General features: G+C 41.5%; 1 long non-coding RNA gene across 1 annotated transcript; it reads left to right on the forward strand.

Annotated features, from left to right (window-relative positions):
- Positions 1–1,060: 1,060 nt before the first annotated feature.
- On the forward strand, positions 1,061–4,238 carry LOC122097391. Its single transcript, XR_006145533.1, has 3 exons — positions 1,061–1,125; positions 3,509–3,510; positions 4,203–4,238. It is a non-coding gene; the product is annotated as an uncharacterized LOC122097391 (long non-coding RNA).
- The last annotated feature ends 4,660 nt before the right edge of the window (positions 4,239–8,898 follow it).

Raw genomic sequence — 8,898 nt, forward strand, 5'->3', positions numbered from 1 at the left:
TCTTTTTATGGGGCTGGGTAATCTGTTTTACATAGAAGCAGAATGAGGCACAGTCAGAGAATATTAGAGCTGCAATAGGAATGGACTCAATCAGATGCGTGTGGCCAGATGTGATCTTCAAGATGCTTGAAGACATTTTCATTTTGACTCTCTAGTTGGAAAGAGACAAGTAGGAATGAGACAATTCCCATTATCTTTCTAGATTTGGGGGAGAAAATTTTTCAAAGACACTGGAGCAATGTCTGGGTTCTACATTTCTGCTTTCCAACCCTAATCAGTACTGGCTCTTTCTTTAAGACCTGTTTACCTCATTGCTACCTTTCTATCAGGATGTGTGGGGGGGGGGGGAGCATTTTCCCGAAGCTTTTTTGCTCAAGGCTAGTGCCATACTTGAGTGCTCCACTTGAGCCACAGCTCCACTCCCAGGTTTTTGGTAGATCGTTGAAGATAAGAGTCTCACAGACTTTCCTGCCCAGGCTGCATTTGAATTGCCATCCTCAGATCCCAGCTTCCTAAGTAGCTAGGAGGACAGGTGTGAGCCACCAGCACCCAGTTCTATTAGTATTATTTTAACCTGACATGTTTCTCCCTATAGAGCAGTGCTTCAGGAGTGCCAGCAGGCTGATACTTCCTTAAACTTCTATAGGGATCAGCCTAGGGATTTCTTTCCTACAAAGCATTCAGGAAATATTAGCTGAGTTGAGTGAGAGTTGATGTGAATTATTGAATCCAGGTAAGTGACTCTGGTAAAGTCCATTAGCTTTGCCTTGGGAATCTCAGCTCCTGTCCTATTTTATTTCTATTTGACCAGATTAATGTGACAGAGAATGATTCAGGTGTCTTCCTTATTCATGTCAGAAGGTTGGAAATGAGATATGAAGATGACAACCAGAAGGCTTGTCAATAATGACAATGTGAGGTCAAAATAGCAGACTCTCCTGCCAGTCAGGCCAAGAAGAAAGCCACCAAAGCTACTTGAGTGGATCTCACTGAAGTCCTTTGACAAGAGATGAATGATTTAGAGGCTGGCTTTGAGAACTTCAACAAAAACCAGGCACCCGTGGCTCACACCTGTCATCCTAGCTACTCAGGAGGCTGAGATCTGAGGATTGTGGTTCAAAGCCAGTCCCAGTAGGAAAGGCCGTGAGACTCTTATCTCCGAAACACTACTCAGAAAAAATCCAGATGTAGTGCTGTGACTCAAGTGATAGAATGCTAGCCTTGAGCAAAAAGAAGCTCAGAGACAGCACCCAGGCCCAGAGTTCAAGCTCTAGGACCAGCAAAAAGAAAAAGAAAAGAACTTTCACAGAGACAGTGCAAGGAAGTCTGCCTTGGGCCACCATCCTGGACCTCAGTCCTCTTGTAATAATTGAGCTTCAGATTGTCCTTTGGTCTATCTGATGAGAAGTTTCTTATTCTACCTACAATATTAAGATCTGATCATACAATGATACATCCTGAAGATCTATGAGCTCATAAAATAATAAGATTTTAAGAAAGTGTAAGGTCTGTGTGTGCACAGCCCTTCCACGGATACTTTTTTCCAAGTGGTCCCTGCCTGGATGATGAATTCCAATTTAAATTTTTATAAGGTGTGTGTATATGTGTATGTGCATGCATGCATGAGAGTCTGTAAGAGAGACAAAAGAATTACATATATAATGTACATCTGAAAAACCACCAAGACAAGAAAAAGAAAAAAAAAAAAAACAGTAGGTATATATTTAGCTAAATGTTCTGTGGATTTTTTTCCTTCTTTTTGAAAAACTCCAGTACAAGTGTTCAAGCCAAGTAGGAACATTCTCCTCCAGTTATTTATTTATTTTGCTCTCTCCCTCTCTCTCCTCTCTCTCTCTTTCCCCTCTCCTCCCCCCCTCATTTGGAAAGCAATGAGCATGTATTACAAAAAGCAAATATTATACTCTTTATTGTCAAACAAAGTTTATAAGGTTCATGTGTCAATGATGAAGGCCAAGGACCTCACACAGAAAGTTTCCTGTCTTGGAAGAATTTCTCATGAAATACAAAATATGGGAAATGAAAGGACCTCTTCTTGCCAGAAGAAAAAAAAAAAAGGATCAGCTCCTTCTTAATCGCACCCTTGAGGGTTGGATGAGCTCAAGGATTGACTAGCCTGGCCTGAGGGAGGCAGAAAGGGTGGGGGGGCTTGAGGACCCATTCTCTATAGCCCAGGCTGAGAGAGAGATTTCTCCAAGGGGGGGGGGGGGGAATCACCATGGAAGTAGAAGGGTTTTTAAGCACAGGAGGCTTCTGGTGTCCAACTCCATAGAGATCTGACGTTCAGATGCATGAGGCAACAGCGTTTGGGGACATGGGAAAACAAGGAGCAAGGAGATGACAAATGAAAGGCATTCGTTGGTCTTAGAGCATGCTTGCATGGAATCCGGTAGAAGTACAGTTACTATTTACAGGAAACTGGCACAGAGTTATAACTTTTTCCTAGACAGGTTGGTGCCATTGTGTTCTGGCACAGTGGAGAACATTAAATAAGGCTTAGCATTTGTCTAAACCCTGCCGTATGCACACGATATTTTCCCGATATGGATTGCTTTCTCCTCCCAAGGAGATTTTCACTAAAGGCCCTCCCTGGGGAGGAGAGAGAGAGAGAGAAAGAGAGAGAGAGAGAGAGCGCAGAGCATAGAGTTAGAGTCAACCACGGTTAATTTGCGCTTTGTGCTTTGTTTATCCAAACCATATGTCTAGATGGTTGTAATTCTGTGTCATTGGCTGTGTAATGCTCTTGGTGCTAAGAGATCTGTGAATAGTCACAGCTTAGACGCATAATCACGGTAGCATTTGGAGAAGGAAAGAGGGGAGTTTTCAGTGATGTTTGTTCTGGAGACCCGCATGCATGCCAAGGGGGTCTCCACTCAGCTCCCCTGAGCTTTGGGTCAAGCAGGTTTACTGTGGACAGGAGAGGACCACACAGAAGCCAGCCAAGAGATGATTCACCACTACCTCTAGAATCTATTCCCTAACTTTGGGGCGAAAGAACATTCCAGATATTCAGTTAGGTCATGGCTCTTCCAAGAGGATCACTGAGTAGTTTATTTGAATGTTGGAAAAAGTTTAAAACCACTATGAATCTACCACAGTTATCGTGTGTGTGTGTGTGTGTGTGTGTGTGTGTGTGTCTGTGTGTGTCTGTGTGTGTCTGTGTGTGTGTGTGCCAGTCCGGGACTTGAACCCAAGGCCTGGACATTCTGCCTGCTTTTTAGCTCAACGCTAGCACTCTACCATCAGAGCCAGAGCCACACTTCTACTTCTGGATTATTCTTTCTTATGCCAGTACTGGGGCTTGAACTCAAGGGATGGGTGCTATCTTTTAGCTTTTTCCCTCAAGGCTGGCACTCTACCACTTCAACCATACCTCTACTTCTAGCTTCTTGGTGATTCATTGGAGATAAGAGTCTCACAGACTTTCCTGCCAGGCTGATGTCAAATTACAGTCTTCAGATCTCAGCCTCCCAAATGGTTAAGATTACAGGCGTGAGACACCAACACCTGGCTCACAATGGGCTATTATATCATATACATTTTTATTGGAAGATATTACCTAATTCATCAACTTTTAATCAAGGAAAGATATTGTGCTCAAGGGCTGGGGCTGATAAAATTCCCACGTGAGTTTCCAAGTAGCAAACTACTAACTAGGAAGAAACACAAAGGCTTCTGTTTCCATGTAAGATGAGCTTCTTGGAACTGGAGATCTTACCTCATCGATCATTCTTAACAAGGAGTACCAGCGTATCCCTCACTGGATTAAGAAATTTTATCTGGGAATCTTCATGTGCCAAGTTCAGAGCCAGCTCCTCATGGACCTCATCTACCATGGAGCTCACAGAAGCAGCTTCCTTCAGGGGTGCAGCATGAGAGCCCCCAGAAAGTGAGCCAGGCCCTACGTGCCTCAGCAAATTTAAGAAGTGACAAAGTGTTTTCAAAATGTCTCTCCTGAAAATCTGTATCCTCCTTCTCCACCCCCCCACCCCAGCCTGATTTGTTTTGAAGAACCACTCCTTGCAAATGAAGTACAGTATCATTAGTGCCTGTTCAGAGTCAGGATAATATAAAATAAGTTACTCCATCAAAAGTGTGTCCGGAATAGTCCTTTCCTATCCAAGCACGTCTATACTCTGAACTACTCAGGAGGCTGAGATCTGAGGAGCATGGTTCTAAATCAGCCAGGTAGTAAAGTCCACGAGCCTCTTTATCTCCAAAGGAACCTCCCCACCCCCCAAAAATGCCACAAACGTAGCTGTGATGTAAGTGGTTGAGCACTAGCCTTGAGAGAACAAAAATGTCATGTGAGGGCACAAGGGCCTGTGTTCAAGACCTAGTGTAGGAAAAAGGAAAAAAGAAAGTTTATCAGCTAAAATATGCAAACTGAGATAGTAGTGTAATTTTCAGCAGTTACATTAACAGTTCAAGGAAGGAAAAGAGAAAAGGAGGAGAGGAGGGAGGGCAAGGGAAAGAAAAGAAAGAGGAAGGAAGGGAGAGAGGGAGGAAAGGATGGAAGGAAGGAAAGAAGGAAGGAAGAAAGGAAGGAAGGAAGACTATCTGAGCAGAAGAAACAACCCCTGTGAATTACTGCCAGGAGACTAGGGCTTCCTCTGTTCATGGAATTGGGCGCCCTGAGTATATTTGATGTCTGCAAAGGGTAACTTGGCAAAGTTCTTTAAGTCTTGTAAGCCTACTTACACAGCCGTTCCTCTTCTAGGAATTTATCCTTAGAAAATAGTCATAAATAACTGCAGAAAATTTATTTAAAAGATGTTCCCTGGAAGGTTGTTTATAATGGCCAAAAATTAAAAACAAAATAAATGTCTGACAATATGGAACTGCTTAAATGAGTTATAGTACATTATAATCCACAGTCATAAAAAAATTACACTGTGAACTATTTAGTGACTCTGAAAAAGATTCACAATATATGGCTAAAATTTTTTTAAGTTGCAAAACAACCTGAACCCATGTGGTCTTTTTTTTCTTTTAAAATGTATGTATGTAAATATATGCATAGAAAAAAGACTAAGAGGATAACCAAAAAGTTATCACCGATTATCTCTGTATGGCAAGGATATTGGTGATTTTCATTATTTCCCAAAGACTCTGCAATAAAAAAAATATATTATTTTTGTAACAAGCTTCTTAAAAACATTAAATCTGATTTAAATTCTGCACAGGAATCGGGTCTCAAAATAAAATTGGTTTGTTCAGGGTCCTTTGGGGAGAAATTCATGCCATCAGAAACTTAGAAATACTGGAGGGAAATGGTCAAGTTGAACTCAACTGAGACTAGAAAAGATGGTCCAGCTTCTCAGATTTGCTGGACTAAGGTCAACCATTCCCACATTCTCTCTATCTCCTACGTGTGTGTGTGTGTGTGTGTGTGTGTGTGTGTGTGTGTGTGTGTGTGCATGAGTACTGGCCCCGGGACTTGAACTTGGCCTCAGCTCTGTCCTTGAGCTTCTTTTGCTCAGGCCTAGTGCTCTACCACTTGAGCTCAAAAAGCTATTTGTGGCTTTTTGGTAATTAATTGGAGATAAGAGACTAGTAGACTTTCCTGCCTAGGCTGGCTTTGAACTCTGATCCTCATATCCCAGCTTCTGGATTAGCTAGGGTGACAGGTGTGAGCCACCAGCCAGTGCTTGGATCTGCTTCCTATTGTCTCTTTCCTAGATTGTGATATAGGAAAGGCATGTAGATCGGAAAAAATGTAATCATATTGATGCTGACAATAATCAATATAAAATTGTGGAGAGATGGAGGGATAATGTGACATTTATTAAACAACCAGTATTTTCCAGATACCGAGATAATTTCTTCAGAGATATTATCTCATTTAATCTTCACCCTTGTGCTTTGATAAAGGCATTATTATCTGTGATGTATAGCAGTGGAGATAGGGCCGCACTTGGTGACGTCATCCACTTACCCTCTCAGCTCACAAGAGGCCGAGGCATCCTTAGCCACTGATGTGAAAGACACCAGAACATCTTTCCAAAACCACAAGCCCCAACTCTGAGCTCACCACCCAGGCTCCAATTTCCTTTGTGATTCAGCCTTGTATTATGTAGCCTGACTCCAGGGTGAAAGATTTGTGGCAATTGCATGATGTATGAGGTGCCATTTGTAAAAAAATATATATATATTATTTAGTGTAAAACATGATGTTTTTTCGTCCTGATTTACAAGTCGGATTTATAAATCTGCACTTCTCACTATCTGAGTTATATATCTTGCCTCTGATTTATAAAACTTGCTTGTAAATCTTGCCGGCTAAGTTCTGATTCAGAAATCATTATTTTAAGAATTAGATTTAGTTTAAACACACACACACACACACACACACACACACATATTCACACACATTCAGCTGTTTTATAGAAGTGCAATGGATTTACATAACTCCAGTTGGAGTTTAAAGATCCCACAATAGTTTTACAGGTCATGCCCAGAAATTCCTAAAGAAAAATATATGATTTAAAGTCCTCTTCTTTCATGCGTTAGCTACAAACCAACTGATTTACACAGTCAGAGCTATACAATAATGATCCATTTTTATTTTCTTTTAAAAAAAATCCCACTTTGCTCTAACTCTAGACTCTGATTTATATGCCCTGATTGGGTTTTCAGCAATACCATTTCAATCACGACTTTTTCCACTCCAGAGCTGGTCTGAGGGCAAAGGACTAGGACTTGTGGATCCTTTGCCTAGGGTGTCACCATGCCCATCTTGAACTCACTCATTTATCCCTAGGTCATCAAATCCTGATCTTCTTTCTCCTGAAGGGGCACAAGGCCTCTGAGCTTGTGGCTGAGTCTGTAAAATGCCACACACTTCACCAGAAATAGCATGGGGGCTGCTCTGCCCCTGTTATTCAAGAGAAGAAGCCATTGATGGAAGAAATGGGCCAATCGAGAGAATATTTCGTGAATCATTGCTGACCAAGTGGAGCAAGGACCAAGAGCCCAGTATGTTTTTGTTAATGACAGACATCCAATAAGCAGTGATCTGGGTGACTCTAAGCCCAAAGGATGAAGAGGAAATGCAGTGTTTTAGTTAAGACTTCTACTGCTATGATTTTTTTTAAATATACCTGAGATGAACAATTTATAAGAAAGAAAGGTTAATTCTCAGCTTAGAGTGTCAGAGGTGTGGATCCGTGTTGCTTTGTACCTGTGAGCTAGCATAGCAGAAGAGGCCTGCTCATCTGATGGTGGCCAGGAAGGGCCAGAGTGCCAATAGCCCTTGCAGAGATACATCCTCAATGACCCATCTTCCTCTCAGTAGGCTCCACCCCTTAAAGGCTCCACCACCTCCCTGAAGGGCCTTGGCTGGAGACCACAGAACCTGAAACACACAGATCCTTCTTGAGTATCTCCAGTCCAAGCTGTAACAAGGAATGTGAGTACCTAGAGACATGTCCATCCCCCATGAGCAAGATTACCACAGCCCAGCTCCATTTGATTGTAGATGACTGCTGTGGAATTTTGTGCCCAGAATTTCCATGCCATGCTTTCTTTTTCCTTTTTCTTTTCTTTTCTTTTCTTTCTTTCGTTCTTAGTTAATTCTGAAACGCAGATTTATTTGCTAAATGTTGAAAACTAAAACTTAAAACTCAATCATATAATAGAGCCAAGATACCTGTGATCATAGCTACTCAGGAGACTAGAAGATCAGGATTTGAAGCCAGTCCAAAGCAGAAAAGTTCATTAGATTCCATTTTGAAAATAAGCAACAACAACAAAAACATGGCTGTAGGTACGGTTCAAATGAGTAGAATGCCAACCTAAGAAAGCAAACCAAACCCTGAAGTCAAACACTAGTACTGTAAAAAAAAAATCTTTTATGAATTTAATTTGTAGTAACACAGTATGCCCATTTTAAATGTACAGGAAAATGACATTTAACCAAAGTACACATCCAGGAAAGCAAGGCACTAATACTTCTCTCCAGAAAGACTCCTCCTTTCTCTGGAAATTAACTCCCTCCTTCTGCCTTTACTGCTTCAATTCATAGCAGATCTGTTTTCTATTCTGGCAGACACATTTTTTTCTCTTTTAGAGTATAATATAAATGGAATGACAGACTACATTTTTTTTCTGTACACTTGCTTTCACTCAACATAATGTCTCTGTGAGATTCATCCATGTTGTACATGTGAGTGAGTATGTGTGTGTCTTCCTTTTTATGGCTGAGTAGTATTCCACAGAATGCCTGTATTCCAACGGTCTATTCAGTCCCAGTTGGTAGACATTTGAGTTCATTCCAGATTTGAACTATTATGAATAAAACTGCTTTGAGCATTCTCGCGTGAGTGTTTTTATGGGCATATGTTTTCGTGTCTCTTGGGTAAAAACACAGAAATGGAATTGCTGAGTCATTTGGTAAGTGTCTGCTTAACTTCACACAACGTTGCCAAACAGTTTTCGAAGTGATTGAACCATTTTACCACCCCCATCTCCCAGTCATTGCTAAAGAGTCCCAGTGGCCCAAAATCTTTTATCTCTGGCTTCTCCTGACAGGTCTTTGGGCAGTTTAGTCATTTTGTTATGAAAGACTCCTTCTCATTTTAATTGGCATTGTCTTAATAACTGCTGGTATTATCAGGTTATGTGCCTGTGAACTTTGAGAAAAGTTGCATCATCATGGAGAATTCTGCAGTTTTGCCCACAGAAAGCCTTCTCTTGACACCAAGACCCGCAATGAACCAGTCAGGACTGGCTGTTTCTAATCCCCTTGGTATTCCTGAATTACAGAGGAACTGGAGGGGTGATCTGGTTGGACACTTTTTATTTAAGCCAGTCTCTTCCCTCTCTCCCTCCCTCCCCCTTCCTCCCACCCCTCTTTCTGCAGAGTACATATTCAATTTG

This window comes from Dipodomys spectabilis, unplaced genomic scaffold (assembly GCF_019054845.1).
Source record: "Dipodomys spectabilis isolate Male_0828 unplaced genomic scaffold, ASM1905484v1 ptg000422l, whole genome shotgun sequence".
Taxonomy (NCBI): domain Eukaryota; kingdom Metazoa; phylum Chordata; class Mammalia; order Rodentia; family Heteromyidae; genus Dipodomys; species Dipodomys spectabilis.